The sequence below is a fragment of the Microcebus murinus genome, chromosome 10 (assembly GCF_040939455.1).
Source record: "Microcebus murinus isolate Inina chromosome 10, M.murinus_Inina_mat1.0, whole genome shotgun sequence".
NCBI lineage: Eukaryota > Metazoa > Chordata > Mammalia > Primates > Cheirogaleidae > Microcebus > Microcebus murinus.
Genome location: NC_134113.1, coordinates 6,572,933 through 6,590,018, shown reverse-complemented (window position 1 = coordinate 6,590,018; position 17,086 = coordinate 6,572,933). Strand labels below are relative to the sequence as shown.

General features: G+C 49.0%; 1 long non-coding RNA gene across 1 annotated transcript in view; it reads right to left on the bottom strand.

The window, feature by feature from the left end:
- Positions 1-400: 400 nt before the first annotated feature.
- LOC105858574 (uncharacterized) overlaps positions 401-17,086 on the bottom strand; it is a 41,995-nt gene continuing 25,309 nt past the window's right edge. The window contains exons 3-4 of the long non-coding RNA XR_001148171.3: positions 6,023-6,467; positions 401-5,530 (exon numbers count right to left, since the gene is read on the bottom strand). This is a non-coding gene — a long non-coding RNA (uncharacterized LOC105858574). The remainder of the gene's footprint in view (positions 5,531-6,022; positions 6,468-17,086) is intronic.

Here is a 17,086-nt window from a genome sequence, read left to right as displayed (position 1 = left end):
TATTGTTCAGGGACAGAGACACTTTTAATAAACTGTGCATAGGATAAAAAGGATTATTACAGGCCGGGCGCGGTGGCTCACGCCTGTAATCCTAGCACTCTGGGAGGCCGAGGCGGGTGGATTGCTCGAGGTCAGGAGTTCAAAACCAGCCTGAGCAAGAGTGAGACCCCGTCTCTACTATAAATAGAAAGAAATTAATTGGCCAACTAATATATATAGAAAAAATTAGCCGGGCATGGTGGCACATGCCTGTAGTCCCAGCTACTCGGGAGGCTGAGGCAGGAGGATCGCTTGAGCCCAGGAGTTTGAGGTTGCTGTGAGCGAGGCTGACGCCACGGCACTCACTCTAGCCTGGGCAACAAAGCGAGACTCTGTCTCAAAAAAAAAAAAAAAAAAAAAGGATTATTACATATAATAATAAGAACAGCTCATCAAGAAGGTATAACAAATCTGAACTTTTATGCACCCAAAACATGCCAAGAATTGTCAGAATTACAAGGAGAAATGGACAAATCCTCTGTATTAGTTTGGATTCCAAGAAGCAGATGCCAAGAACACAAGAGATAGATACACAAGAGATTTCTTCAAGGAAACATCTGTGAGGGCTGAAGGGCAGCGGCGCAGAAGCAGGAGAGCCAGGAGAGCCAGGGACCAGGAAGGCAGGGCTGAGACGTGTGCAAGGCGAGAGGGAAGGAAGGAGGAAGCTGCGGGCTGCAGCACGGCTCTGAGGAAGCTTTGGCCAGGTGATGGCTAGTCCCCAAGCAAGGACTTCCCAATTAGAGGAGTCTCCCATCGACAGAAGTGGTCCTGCTCTAGTACCCCCTTGGGGATCAGCTGGGAGCAACCGGTGTGGGAGGGCAGGAATGTGGTTTTAGCTTGGATGCCAGGGTGGTCTGAGGGTGCTACAGTTGGAGGCTGCTGTCAGCCGTGCTCCCTGCAGCAGGTTCCTGAGAAGGGTCCACGGTCCACAGCCGCCATAGGCACCATCACAGCAGAAAATAATAACCTACGTAATATACGTCACTCAGGACCCCCAAATGAAGATATTCTCCTAAAGATTGATGGACGATAATAGACTCCTATTTCCAAGAATTAGTAAGCATACATTTTTAAACACACAAGGAACTTTCATAAAATTGCATGTGTAGTAGATCACAATGCCATCCTCAACACATACAATGAATTGGTATTTGACTATGATGCAATAAGATTAGAAATAAATCATAAAATTATTTTTTAAACCCGTATGTTCTGAAATTGAAATTCATAGATTACCTAACATAAAAGTTAAAGAGGCTATCATAAGGGAAATCAGAAAATATTTAGGACTGAGAGACAGTTAAATCACTGTGTGGTAAACCTAGAAGGATACCACTAAAGGCGTAGGCAGAGGGAAATTTATAGCCTTAACTATGCACATTGGAAAAGAAGATTCAGAATTAATGAGCTTAAGTGTTCAACGCTAGAAGAAAAAAATGAATAAAACAACAAAAACAAAAGTAGAAGGAAGGAAATAAGAAAATCATAAAGATAAGAAGAGAAATTAATCAAAGGAAAAACTAATAGCAGATTAACAAAACCACAGCTGGCTCCTTACCAAGACTAATAAAATCGCCAGATCTCTGGCAAGAGCGGCTAAGGAATAAAGGAGAAAGCACAAGCATGTTAAGAGTGAACAAAAGGAACATAACACAGCTAGAGTAGAGATTCAAAAGCAACGATAGCTCACGTTTACGAGTCAGTTTCATGCCTCATTCTATAATGCAATATTTATTCACAGTTTAAGTTAAATACAAATCCTTTCTACAGAATCCTCTGCTTATATATAGTAATGATGATAGACTAACATTTATCCAGAACTTACTGTGAGCCATCCCCTGCCCCTGGTAGGTAATCTCTCGTCTCCGTACCTTTGGTTATTCTGTTTCCTTCCCCTCCTGTAAGGTTTGGCTAAAACGCAGCCTCCTCTAGCTGCCACTGTCCGCAGCGTACCTGTTATCCATTCTGCCCCCTTATTTACTGACAGAACCACAATTATTTTTTATCTATCCCCTCACCTACTCGCCCACCACCCATCTGCCCGCCCAGCCATTCATCCACCCAAGCCTGGGAGAACCTACACGGTTCCAGGCACAGTATTTAGGCACTTGACGTAAAAAATGGGTGAGAGCTGTCCTTTGCCTCTAAGTAACTACACTTTATTTGGGACAACAGGCAAGGAAAAGGGTCAGTGCGTTTGTCATAAGTGCCAGGCTAGAGGGAGAAGAGGGACATAGCCTTAAATGTATTAGTGATTTTCCTTCTCCTATTTAGCCAGAAGCTTCTGTTTGCTTCGGGGATAGCTGTGCTCTCCATCGTAAGGAGTGTGGGGAGGGAAAACAGACCCTGTTGCCCCTGAGCGTGAAGACCAAGTCTGCGTGCGGGCGAGGCCACAGCGCGGGGACTGAGCTTTCAGGCGAGAAGGGGGTCTTCCCGATTCCACAGGCAGCGGCCTCCCAGTCCAGAGCACCGTTTCCCGCCAGCGTAACCTGATTCTGAGCTTTTGGCTTTCCTTGACACATCTGAACTGCTGTGTGTAACCAGGAAATCTCACATAAGAGCCACATACACTCCCACGCAAGGACTTTCCTCGCGCACGGTCCCCTGTAACGCGCGTGCCCTCACGGCCGCGGCGCCGGCCTTCCGGGCCGACCGAGCTGCGCCCGCGCGAGTGGCCGCGCTTTCCTCAGACAGCCCCCGTCTGGTACTTAGGGTGAACTGCAGCACCCCAAAGCCCTCTCTGCCACATACTTCAGGGTTTATCTCAACGTTCTCAGCCACCACGTGACTTTTGCCGCGTCCCTTCCTCTCCCTCACACGGTGACCTTTGGGGATGTCTGCAGCGCTCGAGGTCCGAGCGTGGCGCCCACCGTGCGCACCTCAACCCCCAGCGCCGCCGACAGGCTGGCATTTTACCAGCTAAGATGCGTCACGCGCCCGCCGGGTGCCGGGTGCCCCTCTGAACGCCTGACTCGTCCAGTCCTCGCATCAGCCCAATGGGGTAGCGCAGTTCGCATTTTTTTTGTGACAGAGTCTCACTCTGTTGCCCAGGCTAGAGTGAGTGCCATGGCGTCAGCCTAGCTCACAGCAACCTCCAACTCCTGGGCTCAAGCAACCCTCCTGCCTCAGCCTCCCAAGTAGCTGGGACTACAGGCATGCACCACCATGCCCGGCTAACTTTTTCTATATATATTTTTAGTTGTCCAGATAATTTCTTTCTATTTTTAGTAGAGACGGGGCTCTCACTCTTGCTCAGGCTGGTCTCGAACTCCTGAGCTCAAACGATCCTCTCACCTCAGCTTCCCAGAGTGCTAGGATTACAGGCGTGAGCCACCGGGCCCGGCCCACTAGGAAGGATTTTATCAGGGGCAGACGCAGTGGCTCACACCTGTAATCCTAGCACTCTGGGAGGCCAAAGTGGGAGGATCACTTGAGGTCAGCAGTTCAAGACCAGCCTGAGCAAGATTGAGACCCTGTCTCTACACAAAATAGAAAAATTAGTTTGAGGTTGCAGTGAGCTATGACGACACCACTGCACTCCAGCCCAGGTGACAGAGTAAGGACTCTGCCTCAAAAAAAAAAAAAGGATTTTATCAGGCACAGCCAAAAGGAATATTTACTCATTAAGGTTACTGTGATAATGCACCTGACTTGGAGAGCTTCGCTGAGGTCGGGCATTGCCCTTGTGGTGGAGAAAGGCAGGGAGCGTGGGGTGGGGATGGGGGATGCGAGACAGCTGGTGGTGTGGACACAGTCACAAATCTGCGTCAAATCGCTCAGCCCTGTTCCAGGCCCCCGTGATTCTAAGGTGATACAACGCAGGGAGCAGCCTGCAGGCGACTCTCCAAGCCACATCCCCCTGCAGAACACTCCAGATCCTGACTCTGGTCTAACAAGGTCACCGGCCGAGTCATAGCGTTAAATCTCATTCGTTCAGAAATTGGATTTAGATAGAAAGTTTTTTTTTGTTTCTTTTTTTTTTTTTTGAGACAGAGTCTCGCTTTGTTGCCCAGGCTAGAGTGAGTGCCATGCTGTCAGCCTAGCTCACAGCAACCTCAAACTCCTGGGCTCAAGCAATCCTCCTGCCTCAGCGTCCCAAGTAGCTGGGACTACAGGCATGCGCCACCAAGCCCGGCTAATTTTTTCTATATATATTAGTTGGCCAATTAATTTCTTTCAGACAGGGTCTCACTCTTGCTCAGGCTGGTTTCGAACTCCTGACCTCGATCAATCTGCCCGCCTCAGCCTCCCAGAGTGCTAGGATTACAGGCGTGAGCCACCGCGCCCGGCCTAGATAGAAAGTTTTAATAAAAATGTTATATGCTTGGTCATAGCTGAATTATTTGCAGGCTACCTTAATTTATTTTAGTTCACAGGGACCAATTCGATCTTCGGTTGGTTCATTCCTCCCCACCTCACAGGGACCTCACGGAGCCCTCCCCTTCCTACCCTGACCCCAGAGTCCCTCTTGTCCGGCGGCACCCGAAGCCCTCTGTGTCTCTGCCCACGTGTGGTTTCAGACTGTGGAAGCCCATGTGAGGAAGAGAGAAAGGTCTCCGCTATGCACGGCCCGCAGCCCCCAGCCCGAAGTGTCTGGCATCTGTCTGGTTTCACCATCCTGAGGCAGCAGTGTGCTGGAGAAGGGGGGTGCTCCCCTCCCGGGGACTAGCCCCCCTCTCTCAATCAAACCAAAGCAGAGGTTACACTTTGAAGATAACTCTCTGCAAATTTAGAGCCAAGACATTTTGGATACAGTAGTGTCTGGAAAAGTGCCCACGCTTGGCTTAGACACACTTTTACTTAGATATTTGCCAAAAAATTCTGCAATTAAAATTTTAGTTATTTGCAGATTAAAACTAGCTTTAAAAATAACAAGTATCTCTGTGCTTTCTGTGGGTGTGTGCATATTTTACGCATACATGGATGTGTATTTAAATCGCCTCAGTCCTGCTAACTGGAAATAAGCGAAGACCAACCAAGTGAGAAAAGCGAAGGCTATTTTTCCTGAACTTGCTATAGCGAGGGAGTTGCCACCACCGCTGCGCTTTGGCGAGATGCACAGGCGGCAGCGGAGCGGAGCGGGCAAGCTGTGGAGTGGGAACTGGGCAGGCGCAGGTACGCACATTTTAGACGCTGCTTCCCCTGCTGGCCGCCAACTAGAAGTGGGGCCACTCGTGCGATTGGTTAGGGATACATATCTGGCTTTCTCTGGTCAGCCCTAAGTCAGAAGCAGTGGCAAAAATTAGGAAAGCTCTTGGTTATTAATCAAGTCCTGTGCATTTTGGCTTGTTACTGAGTTACTGTTTAGCTTCCTGGATTGTCGCTTGAGACGGCCATTTGGCTTCCTGCAGGTCTGACTCACGACAGGCTGGCATCCCACGGTGTTGATCGCAGTTAAGGGGGTTGGTTCTTGGACAGGTCTTGTTGCAGGTCGTGGGTCCAAGTTCTATTTTGATATATGCTCCGGCCATTGTCCCTTTGCATATGCAGTCTGTCATAAGATAAGAATTATATAAGAATTAGTCAAATAAATCCACCCCTTCTCTTTGAAGGGTGAATCAGTTAGTCCACCCAGCAAGTTTAAAAGGTCACCTTATCAATGAGTAGCAACTGTCTGCACCATACAGTCAGATCTCAAATAACTTCATAGAACAAATCCATGAGAATCACACATTATTAAAATGCAGCCACCTCACACACAGAGCCAAACTCGTGTTTGACAGTGGTGTGGCAGTCACACTCGACCTGGGCCGGGAGAGGAAACCAGGCATCTCCTCGGAAGACCACAGGCAGCTCCTCTCGCCTTCCCCGGTGGGATCTGCCCGGCAGCTCCCCAGGCAGCACTGCTAGATGAATTCTCACAGGGAACAGAAGGTGAAGAAAAGGAAAAAATAGCTCATCCATGCAATTCAGAAACATTGCTTCCAGAGACCCATCCTCAGCCTCCCCTCTGCCTCGGCGGCGGGAACAGAGGTGACATTACCGGTTCTTTAGGATCCAGCCCAGAGCAGTAGGACAGTTCAGTGCCCTCTTGCATCAGGACCACCTGATGCTTTTCTCTGTGAAATCAATTTCCAATCAATGGCGCTGTCTAACCGGGGCACTTCTGAGAACAGGGCTTCACTGTGGCACCAAATTTCGAAGGCAAGAAAATGAACCAGGAAGTCGGCACGGGGGCTGCGAGTCCCCAGCCAGGCACTGCGGCGGCAGAAGTGGGACATCTAGATCCATGTCCAGCTGTGACGCGCAGCAACGATGACTTTGGCAAATTGTTTATTTAATCTCTTTTGTTTCAGATTTCTTACTGTCACAATGAAGATTAAAATACTAGTTCCTTTCCATGCACGTTGAATGCCTACTAGCGCTGGGTACGTACGGGCCGGAAGCTGGACAAGACGGGCACGGTCCCTGCCCTGTGCATCTCCCACCTGCAGAGAGGTGGAAACATGCAAATCAATTAGAAACTTCTAGATTTGAAAAGTCTGTGGAGGAAACAAGATGTTACGTACATGTGTAGATACGGAGGAAAAAACAAGCTCTTTTTCTTCTGCTCTCAAGCTGCGACAATCACCACAGAAGACCCACTGCTTCTGTCCCCGGCTGTGTGGGGACGTCCCCTCCCCAGCAGGCAGGCAGTTCTGCAGCGGGCACTGGCTGGGTGTCCTCTGATCCGACGCGGTTCTGACACTGTCTACCTGGAGGCAGCGTCAGACCCCGAGAGACTGAGCGCCTGTGTTCTGCCTGCGCCTCCGACCAGCTGCCTAGGGAAATCAGGGTTTCTACAACACCCTCCCTGGGTTGGACTCACTTGCTCGAGCGGCTCACAGAACTCAAGGAAGCACTTACTCGTGTTTCCTGGGTAACTTTGAAGTTTTGCTGAAAATCAGCTGACAGGAGCCAGATTAACAGGAGATAAGGCATGCAAATTTATGTGATCGTAGTTTTAAGTGACACGGGAGCTTTCGGAATGAAGACCCAAAGATACGCGGGAAACTGCATTTTTATGATCAGGCTCAACAAAGTATGGACAACTCTGTAGAAATGTGGTCGGACAAAAATGGGATCTAACGTGTGAGGGCCATCAAGGTGTCACCTCCCGAGGCGAGGCGGGAGAGGGGCAGGGGCCCCACACTGCACTGTGCTGGTGCCCTGACCCCAGTGGAGGAGGGAAGGAGGCAAGAGGAGGAAATGAGACCCTGGGAGGCAGGGGGAGGCCAAGGATGCAAGAGGCAGATATGGGCTCCCAGCTCACTCTGAAGACTTCTCTCCTGTAGTAGTTTCCTGCTGCAGTCAAAGTAGCAAACAGCTACAAACTGGGTGGCTTAAAACAAGACTGTATTCTCTTACCATTCTGGATGCTGAAATCAAGTCTGAAACCAAGGTGTCAAATCGAGGAAGGAATCCTTCCTTGCCCCCTCTAGCTTCCTGTGGTTTCTGGCCATATGGACTGAGTGTTTGTGTCCTGCCCCAAATTCATATGTTGAAACCCTAGCCCCCAACGCAATGTTACTAGGAGGCGAGATCTTTGGGAGGTAATTAGGTTTAGATGAGGTCCTGAAGGCGGAGCCCTTATAAGAAGAGACAGGGGGCCGGGCGCAGTGGCTCATGCCTGTAACCCTAGCTACTCTGGGAGGCCGAGGCAGGAGGATCGCTCAAGGTCAGGAGTTTGAAACCAGCCTGAGCAAGAGTGAGACCCTGTCTCTACTAAAAATAGAAAGAAATTAATTGGCCAACTAAAAATATATAGAAAAACTTAGCTGGGCATGGTGGCGCATGCCTGTAGTTCCAGCTACTCGGGAGGCTGAGGCAGGAGGATCACTTGAGCCCAGGAGTTTGAGGTTGGTGTGAGCTAGGCTGACGCCAAGGGACTGTAGCCCGGGCAACAGAGCGATACTCTATCTCAAAAAAAATAAATAAATAAAAGAGACAGGGGAGATCTCTCTCTCCCACACCCCTCCCTCTCCCTCCTCCCTTCCGCCTCCCCACCACGGGAGGACACAGTGAGAAGGCAGCCACCCTGAACACCAGGAAGCAGGTCCTCACCTGCTGGAACCAAATCTGCCAGCACCTTGATCTTGAACTTCCCAGCTTTCAGCACTGTGAGAATAAATGTTTGTTATTCGAGCCCCAGTTGATGGCATTTTCCTCTGGCAGCCCCGGCAGACTCGTACACCGTACACCCTAACCCCCGGCATTCTGTGGCCTGTGGCAGCACCACTGCGATCCCTGCATCCGTCTTCACGTGGCTGCCGTCCCTCTGCAGCAGTGTCTGTGTGCGAATTTTCCTCTTGCAGGGACATTAGTCACTGGCCCATCCTAACCCAGTGTGACCTCCTCTGAACTTGACAACATCTGGAAAGACCCTATTTCTATCTTTTTTTTTTTTTTTTTTTTTTGAGACAGAGTCTCGCTTTGTTGCCCAGGTTAGAGTGAGTGCCGTGGCATCAGCCTAGCTCACAGCAACCTCAAACTCCTGGGCTCGAGCAATCCTCCTGCCTCAGCCTCCCGAGTAGCTGCGACTACAGGCATGTGCCACCAGGCCCGGCTAATTTTTTTTTCTATATATATTAGTTGGGCAATTAATTTCTTTCTATTTTTAGTAGAGACAGGGTCTCGCTCTTGCTCAGGCTGGTTTCGAACTCCTGAGCTCAAACGATCCGCCTGCCTTGGCCTCCCAGAGAGCTAGGATTACAGGCGTGAGCCACTGCGCCCGGCCCAAAGACCCTATTTCTGAATCGGTCTAGTTCACAGGTGCCAGGTGGATGCAAATTCGGTGGGGTGCTTTGCAACTCGGTGCCCCTTCAGTTCCACACGCCCCCCTGGCTGGGGCTCCCCGAGCATCCTCCCCTACTCTCCCTGAGCTTCCTTAGCTCAGAGCCACCTTCTCAGACCCACTTTTCTTGGTTATGGCTCCACACGAGAGACACTCCACCTCCCCACCGCCTGTCACCCTTCCCCCAGCCTGTGACTGCAGCCAGAACTATTTTTACCGAAAATGCAACGACACATGCAGTTTCAATCCTCCAGATGCCTCCTCCAGGTCTGCGTCTCTCTGTAAAGTGCTTGTCTTAGAAAACCTGGGGAGAACCTGTGTTTGATCTCCATGCCTGCTAATTAGCAAACTGTGAACTAACATGAAATCTTAGGCCCCCGAAACTGACTCAGTGGACCCCCTCTTGGCCAAGAAGACCCCAGAAATACCTAAAGCTCAGGTGCTGGCTGTGACAAGGGCGATGAGACATGCCTTGTCATGCCCCCCTCCCTTCCTGTTCCTTTGTGACTGAGGAACAGGCCTTAGGCTGTGCAAAACAAAGCTTAACCCAGCCCGCAGGTCCTCAATTCACCCAATGAACCACTTGCGTCTGGGTATATGTCCTGCAGCTTGTCTCTGATTAACAGACTTCCTTAAGTTAACACATTCCAACCCACTAGACAACGCTTCATTTCTTTAACCAATCACAAATCAAAAAATCTTGAAACCCACCTATAATCTGTACTCCCCGCTTCCAGATGTCCTACCCTTTCAGGCCGAACCGATGTACACCTTCCATGTATTGATTTATGACTTTGCCTGTAACTCCTGTCTCCCTGAAATGTATAAAACCAAAGTAATCCAGCCACAGCGAGACTACTCGCTCAAGGCTTCTTGAGCATGGCTCTCTAGGCCATAGTTACACATATCTGGCTCAGAATAAACCTCTTTAAATTATTCTACAGAGTTTGGGTTCTTGTCCGTTGACAATACACACAAGCTCGTGCTATGAAATGGTTCTATCTACCCTGAGCTGTGGGGCTGACTTAAGGCCACAGTGCAAAGGAGTTTTGGGAAGGAGGAAACTGGCATTTCGGGCAGGTGCTGCTCTGTCCCGGGTTCCCTGGAACTCCATCACCTGCCAGTGGGCACTCGCTGCTGTGTCCTGCTACTCAGATGGCCTTAGAGCCCAAGGAGCCCCCTGGCCACCCCCCATTTGGTAAAGGAGGTCACTGGGGCCCTGAAAGTTTATAGAACTTCCTCAAATCCACAGCAGGTATGTGGGAAAAGGAAGACGCTGTGATCCAGCTGCCACTTCTCTTTCCAATCCACCACCCTGCCTCAGCTGGGCCCAAGCTCAGGGGCTGGAAGCCTGGGAGGGGCTTCCTTCCAGCTGGTCTCGTAAGACGACAGCTGCAACACATTGTGCTCATAATAGCCAAGGACCCCAAGCTTTAGTTAGCTCTCGCCCTAGAAAATGTGTCATCTGCATAGTTACCGGCAGGGCCACGGCCAAAGGGACGTGGGATATCACTGTCCCTAGGTGGGGATGGGGGGCCGAGGAGGAGAATGTACTAGATGTTTTAATTACGCTGTGCCCCTTCAAATGCTCAACCCTCTTTGCCTCTGTAATTCAATATTAGTTGGTTCCCATCTTTTAGGCCTTCTAAACTTGCACATGAACTTGCACAGCAATAAATCCCTGAACGCTCAAAGCCATGATTTCCTCAGCAGGTGGATGCAGAACGCTCAGAGACCCATAATAATCAGCGCTTTGCAACAAGCACTTTTTCTTCCTACTCATTATTGCAGCACTTTAAGAGAAGAAGGGAGCAACTGCTCTCAGACGCTTTGGAAACATGCTGGGGGAGCTGCTCTGTCACCGGGAAGACAATGGAACACATTTACAACGTCTTATTTTCCCTTGCTCTGCCAAGCAAAAGCAGCGAAAGCCTTTGGGGAACGGCTTTACAAGGAAAGGCAATGAGACCCGTGTCTGCAGCGCCCCTTCCCCTGCAGGGGCCGAGCTGGCGGCATTGCTGGGACGCTCAGGGAGCACAGTTGTTCTCTGCAGCGGCTCATTTCCCTTTCTGTCTAGAAGGCGCCTCTGTTTATTCCCACTGAACCCCGGCTCAGCAGAGAAGACTGACGGGATTACAAAGCCCCGTGAGCCCCAGACCTCGCCCTCTCTACCTGTCACTGGGCAGGTCCTTAAGGCTCTGTCGTGTCCTAGGCTGGGGCACAGGCGGCCCTCACTAGTGCTTGAGGGACAGATCCCTACGCTGTCCCCTCCCCGGCATGAAGTTCCCAAGGGAATCCCCATTTCTTATGTTTTAAAAATTCCTCTTATCCCTTTGCCCCTAAAGTCGCCGAGGAGTCCCACTAGCGGGACTTCAGACATGGAGAGCTTGAATTACCTTGAACTTACTGCTAAACCAACAGGATCATCGCTCTGCCAACCAGCCTGGTCGGGAAGCAATGCCCAGCCTAGGCCACTGCGTAGGCCTAGGCCACTGTGTAGGGTAATTAGACCAATTTGGCCCATCTGGGGGAAAGGCTCAACTGAACCAGTGAAAAGTCTGAATTAAACAAAGTGTAACAAAATGTAACTACTTAAAATGATCCTTTACCATCTTTTTTTTTTGAGACAGAGTCTTACTTTGTTGCCCAGGCTAGAGTGAGTGCCATGGCATCAGTCTAGCTCACAGCAACCTCAAACTCGTGGGCTCAAGCAATCCTCCTGCCTCAGCCTCCCGAGTAGCTGGGACTACAGGCATGCGCCACCATGCCCGGCTAATTTTTTGTATATATATTTTTAGTTGGTCAATTAATTTCTTTCTCTTTTTAGTAGAGATGGGGTCTCGCTCAGGCTGGTTTCGAACTCCTGACCTTGAGCAATCCACCCGCCTCGGCCTCCCAGAGTGCTAGGATTACAGGTGTGAACCACCGCGCCCAGCCATTTTACCATCTTTTTAAAAACTATTCATGTGTACTATAAAGACAAGTTTATTAAGATAATTTGGGGGCAGGTCCTTATCTACCAGAATTGAATAAAATGATGTTTTGACTCTTCCTGTAAATACAATTGGGACCAAAGTAAATAATTTCAACTTTTATCACAAGCCAGGAGTAATGAAGATGGAAGTATTTATCATCCCTCAAGTGAAGCTCTTCTTTCATTAACTAAACTTATAAAATAGCATAATTAAAGATCTGTGAAAGTATGATCAAATGATCCATAGTAAATATGACTATTTAGAAGCCAAAATGTCCTTCTATAACCAAAATAGAAGGTTCCTAACACCAGAAAAGTCATTTTAACCTTCCCTTACTAAATCTGTTTTGCAGCTATTTCTTTCTAAGAATGTTTAAATCTGGACCTAACTTATGCTATCATAGTTCTGCAGTTTGCTAAGGCAAAATCATTCTGAATTAAGACCAAGACTCTCACCAAGACTCACGGAGCTTCCCACTACTAGTTGCAAAGTATTTGTTAAGCACCATTGAGAGAAAAAATTCTTAATCATTTGGAAGGGGTTGTTGAAAGAAAGAAAGAAAATCCTTAAGTCCACTGGAATCATGCACAATAGACAACCTATATGGGACATATATTTGTGGTCTTTAAATTTTTAAAAATATTCATATGCAAAAAAGAAACATTTTTCAAAATCCTTATGCCTGCTAATTGTATAATTACAAAAAATGTGGGCCAAACTCTGTTTAAAATTGTTATCTTCAAAAGACACTTTGGATAAAGATTATTGGATAATTCATATATATAGGTATTTTTGTGTTTTTGTCAGGTTGTGGTTTTGGTCCCTTTTAGTCTCTATTTGCAAAGTTCCTTGTCAGCATCCATTTTATAGACAAAGACCTGGAGCACAGGGTCCATGTGCTGAGCCAGGGATGGAAATATTTGTGAAAAACATGAGCTGTTCCATCTCTTCTCAGAGAAGCCACGGCCCTTGAGGGCGCCACATCCACCCCTCAGCTGTCTGTGGGACTATGTATTTTAGATACACACACAATTGAACAATTCATGTCCAAATGCAAACTTACTTTAAAAGGATGCCCAAGGTACCAAAAGTTTTTTAAAATCTGCTTTGAGGCCGGGCGCTGTGGCTCACGCCTGTAATCCTAGCTCTTGGGAGGCCGAGGCGGGCGGATTGCTCAAGGTCAGGAGTTCAAAACCAGCCTGAGCAAGAGCGAGACCCTGTCTCTACTATAAATAGAAAGAAATCAATTGGCCAACTGATATATATATAAAAAAAATTAGCCGGGCATGGTGGCACATGCCTGTAGTCCCAGCTACCAGGGAGGCTGAGGCAGAAGGATTGCTCGAGCCCAGGAGTTTGAGGTTGCTGTGAGCTAGGCTGACGCCACGGCACTCACTCTAGCCTGGGCAACAAAGCGAGACTCTGTCTCAAAAAAAAAAAAAAAAAAAAAAAAAAAAAATCTGCTTTGAGGCCAGACACCCTGGGTCATGCCTGTAATCCTAGCACTCTGGGAGGCCAAGACAGGAGGATCGCTCAAGGTCAGGAGTTTGAAACCAGCCTGAGCAAGAGCAAGACCCCGTCTCTACTAAAAATAGAAAGAAATTAATTGGCCAACTAAAAACATATAGAAAAACTTAGCCGGGCATGGTGGCGCATGCCTGTAGTCCCAGCTACTTGGGAGGCTGAGGCAGGAGGATTGCCTGAGCCCAGGAGTTTGAGGTTGCTGTGAGCTAGGCTGATGCCACAGCACTCTAACCCAGGCAACAGAGCAAGAAGACTCCGTCTCAAAAAAAAAAAAAAAAAAGAAAGAAAGAAAGAAAGAAAAGAAAACCCTACAGGTTGAAGCAAGAGACACTGAATAAATGATTTCCTTTCTGGAGGACTTAACTTCCTGCTCCACAAGGTTAAGGGTTCAACTCACACCGGGACCTAGGAGCCAGCCTTTCAGCGGAGCATTCTGTTCAATGGTGAAAGCCCTGAAATTACTTTCCCTTTCTCTTTAGACTCGGCCACATGCCAGGGGCCTCCCCACGCATGTTTGCTAAAGAAATCGATGACCCTAGAAAATATATGCAAATTGCCTTGCTAGGGCAGTGTGGGATTGTGAGGAAAGATGAACGCTACTGAGCTGAGAACACTCCCCAGTCCCGCCGAGGTGTCAGGGACTCTGCCCTACTGGGATTGCAAAGATCAGTTAGCGGGGCTGCCGGGCTGCCTGCTGAGCGGGTACCCACCCGCAAAGCACTGCTGTGAGGAGAACGTCAGATGCTTCCCCTTCCTGTGTTCCGTATACCCATGAATATATTTTGTGACATCCCATTTGAGGCTGACTTGGAGTTTTCTGGGAGGAAAGGAGAGGAAAAAACCTATACTGCTATATATGCGCTTCTACTGACACCTAGGTTTATTGTGAAACTAACACCCCGAGACCAGCCTCGGCTTGGCCACAGGCCTGTAAAGGATTCGTTTGTGCTGTCTGAGAAAGGCGCACGGGAGATGTCTGTGACGGGAAATGAGGACTCTGAGCAAGTCGGAAATAAAAGTTGATCCCCCCTGGCTTGTGATCTGTGTCTGATTTTGCAGGTATGTATTAGGAGAAAACATGCTAGCAGTCCAAAATCCCCATGCTGGCTGGCGCCGGGGCTCACACCTGTAATCCTGGCACTCTGGGAGGCCGAGGCGGGAGGATCGCTTGAGGTCAGGAGTTTGAGACCAGCCTGAGCAAGAGTGAGATCCCGTCTCTACTAAAAATGGAAAAATTAGCTGGGTGTGGTGGCGCGTGCCTGTAGTCCCAGGGCAATTGCTTGAGCTCAGGAGTTGGAGGTTGCCATGAGCTAGGCTGATGCCACAGCACTCTAGCCCAGACAACAGAGCAAGACCCTGTCTCCAAAAAAAAAAAAACCCTACCATCCTGCCCTTTGAAAAGCTGTAAAGGGAAAAGGAATTAATTGTGCTGAAAGAAGAGTCACAAACCCTCCATGGGGCCAGCAGTAGGGGACCATTGATCTATTTAGGATCAAACAGATGGCCTCAGACTTTCTTTTAAACTCTCTATGTACAACCACCATTAAGAAAAATTACAGGCCGGGTGCGGTGGCTCACGCCTATAATCCTAGCACTCTGGGAGGCCGAGGCGGGCGGATTGCTCGAGGTCAGGAGTTCGAAACCAGCCTGAGCAAGAGCAAGACCCCATCTCTACTAAAAATATAAATAAATTAATTGGCCAACTAAAAATATATAGAAAAAATTAGCCGGGCATGGTGGCATGTGCCTGTAGTCCCAGCTACTCGGGAGGCTGAGGCGGGAGGATCGCTTGAGCCCAGGAGTTTGAGGTTGCTGTGAGCTAGGCTAACACCACGGCACTCTAGCCTGGGCAACAGAGTGAGACTCTGTCTCAAAAAAAAGAAAAATAACAATAACAAACAGCAAGGCAGGTCTGGGTATCCTAGAAGGGACACTTAGGTCAGATGCTACTGCCTAGCAGGTGGTTGCTACCACAAAGTCACGCATCGCAGGCCATATTCTCCAGCTGGCAGTGAGTGTCCCCAAAGGGCATGAGTTCCAGTGTCAGCAGGTCCCTTTCCCTACCCAGCTGAAAAGCTGCAGCCTGTTCTGTCTCTTGTCTTCCTACAGCTCAGACCCTGGCCGGGCATGGTGCCCACCAAGGCCACCATTTCAGTGAAGAGAGCTGAGTTACTTCCACAATCCTTTCCAGACGCCTCCCCATGAAGCCCGAGGACCAGTTCTTCAGCCAGAAGTAGCCTTCTGGAAGGACACCCAGAGGCTGGTGGGGGCTGACGGTGCCACACGCCTGGGCTAACAGGCAGTTGCATGGCATTGGCAAGGAACAGGCAGGTGCCCAAGGCTCGCTGCAGTCTGGGCAACAAGGCGAAGTCCTGGGGACACCGTGGGACACACCACTCATCCTCCCTCCGCACATCTCTCACCAACCACGGTCCAAGGAAGAAGCCTTAGCACGTGGGTATCTCTGACCTGGAGGAGCGGGGGCTTACTCAAAACTGAGGGCACCGAATCTCTCCCGGGCTCATAAGTTCCAGAACTATTTCTTGATCAATTACAGCAACGTCCACTGTAAATATTCTAACTGTATATTTTGTTGGGGAAAAAAATATCTTCTTGTACTTCATATTTTCCATATACTTTTACCTAATTTTTAAAAGCCTTCCAGGAACCAAATCTTCCGAGTCAAATATGCACTGACGTCTAAACCTCTGTGACACTGAAGAGATTAAGTGTAAAGTTTCCAGAACTGGCACATTCCCATTCTGAGTAGGCCCCTCACGTCTCATTCTGTACCAAATATTCAATTACCTTGCAAGTTGAAAGGCAAATGTTTTCTGCAGGATATTTTGCCCAGTATTCATATTATTAGGGATAGCAGCTATTGTGTGTTCCCATTTAACCACATGCTGCAGGCCGTCAGCAGCCAAAGCCTTTATTTGAATTAACTTGTTCAGCATGACTCTTATCCCCAATCTATGATGAGGGAACCAAGGCTCAGAGAGGGCAAGTAACTCTTACAGAGTCGCACAGCAGGCACATGCTTGGCCAGGATTCCAACCCGGGCAGTCCAGCTCCTGAGCTGAGCGTGTGGCCCTGGGCTGCAGCCCTCACAAACTATCATCCGCGCTCCATAAAGCTACTGCACCATTTCAAAGAGGGGAACCGGAAACAGAAAGGGCCAACAGTGACCCGCACGGGTCCCCAAGGCGGCTGTCAGTGGCACCGAGCAGATGCACGTGGGGACAACCCCAGTAAGAATCCAGCCCCGTGGCTGGCAGAGCCCTGAGGTGACTGGCTGTGAGCATTCGTTCATTCATTCATTCAGTTTAGCAAGGGTCTGCTGGCGCCGCCGGCCACATGGCGTGCAACCAAGGGCAGAACAAAGTCCCTGCCCTTGTAGAGCTTATGTTCCAGCAGAGGGAGACAAATGACAAATAACAGACACGAAAAATAAACTGTCCCTGTAGTATGCTGAAAAGTGACAACGCGAGCGGAAAAGAGAAGGTAGAGGGGATGGGGGCTCTGGGGTGCCAGGGTGGGCTGACACGTAAGTCAGGTGGTCAGGGTAGAGAGGAGGTGACATTTAGGTAAAGACTCAAAGGTGGCCGGGCGCGGCAGCTCATGCCTGTAATCCTAGCACTCTGGGAGGCCGAGGCAGGAGGATCACTTTATTTATTTATTTATTTTCATTTTTAAATTTTATTTTCTATTTTTTTCTCTTTCTTTTTATTTTTTTTTATTAGACAGCAGGTAGAAGGAGGATCGTTTTAGCTCC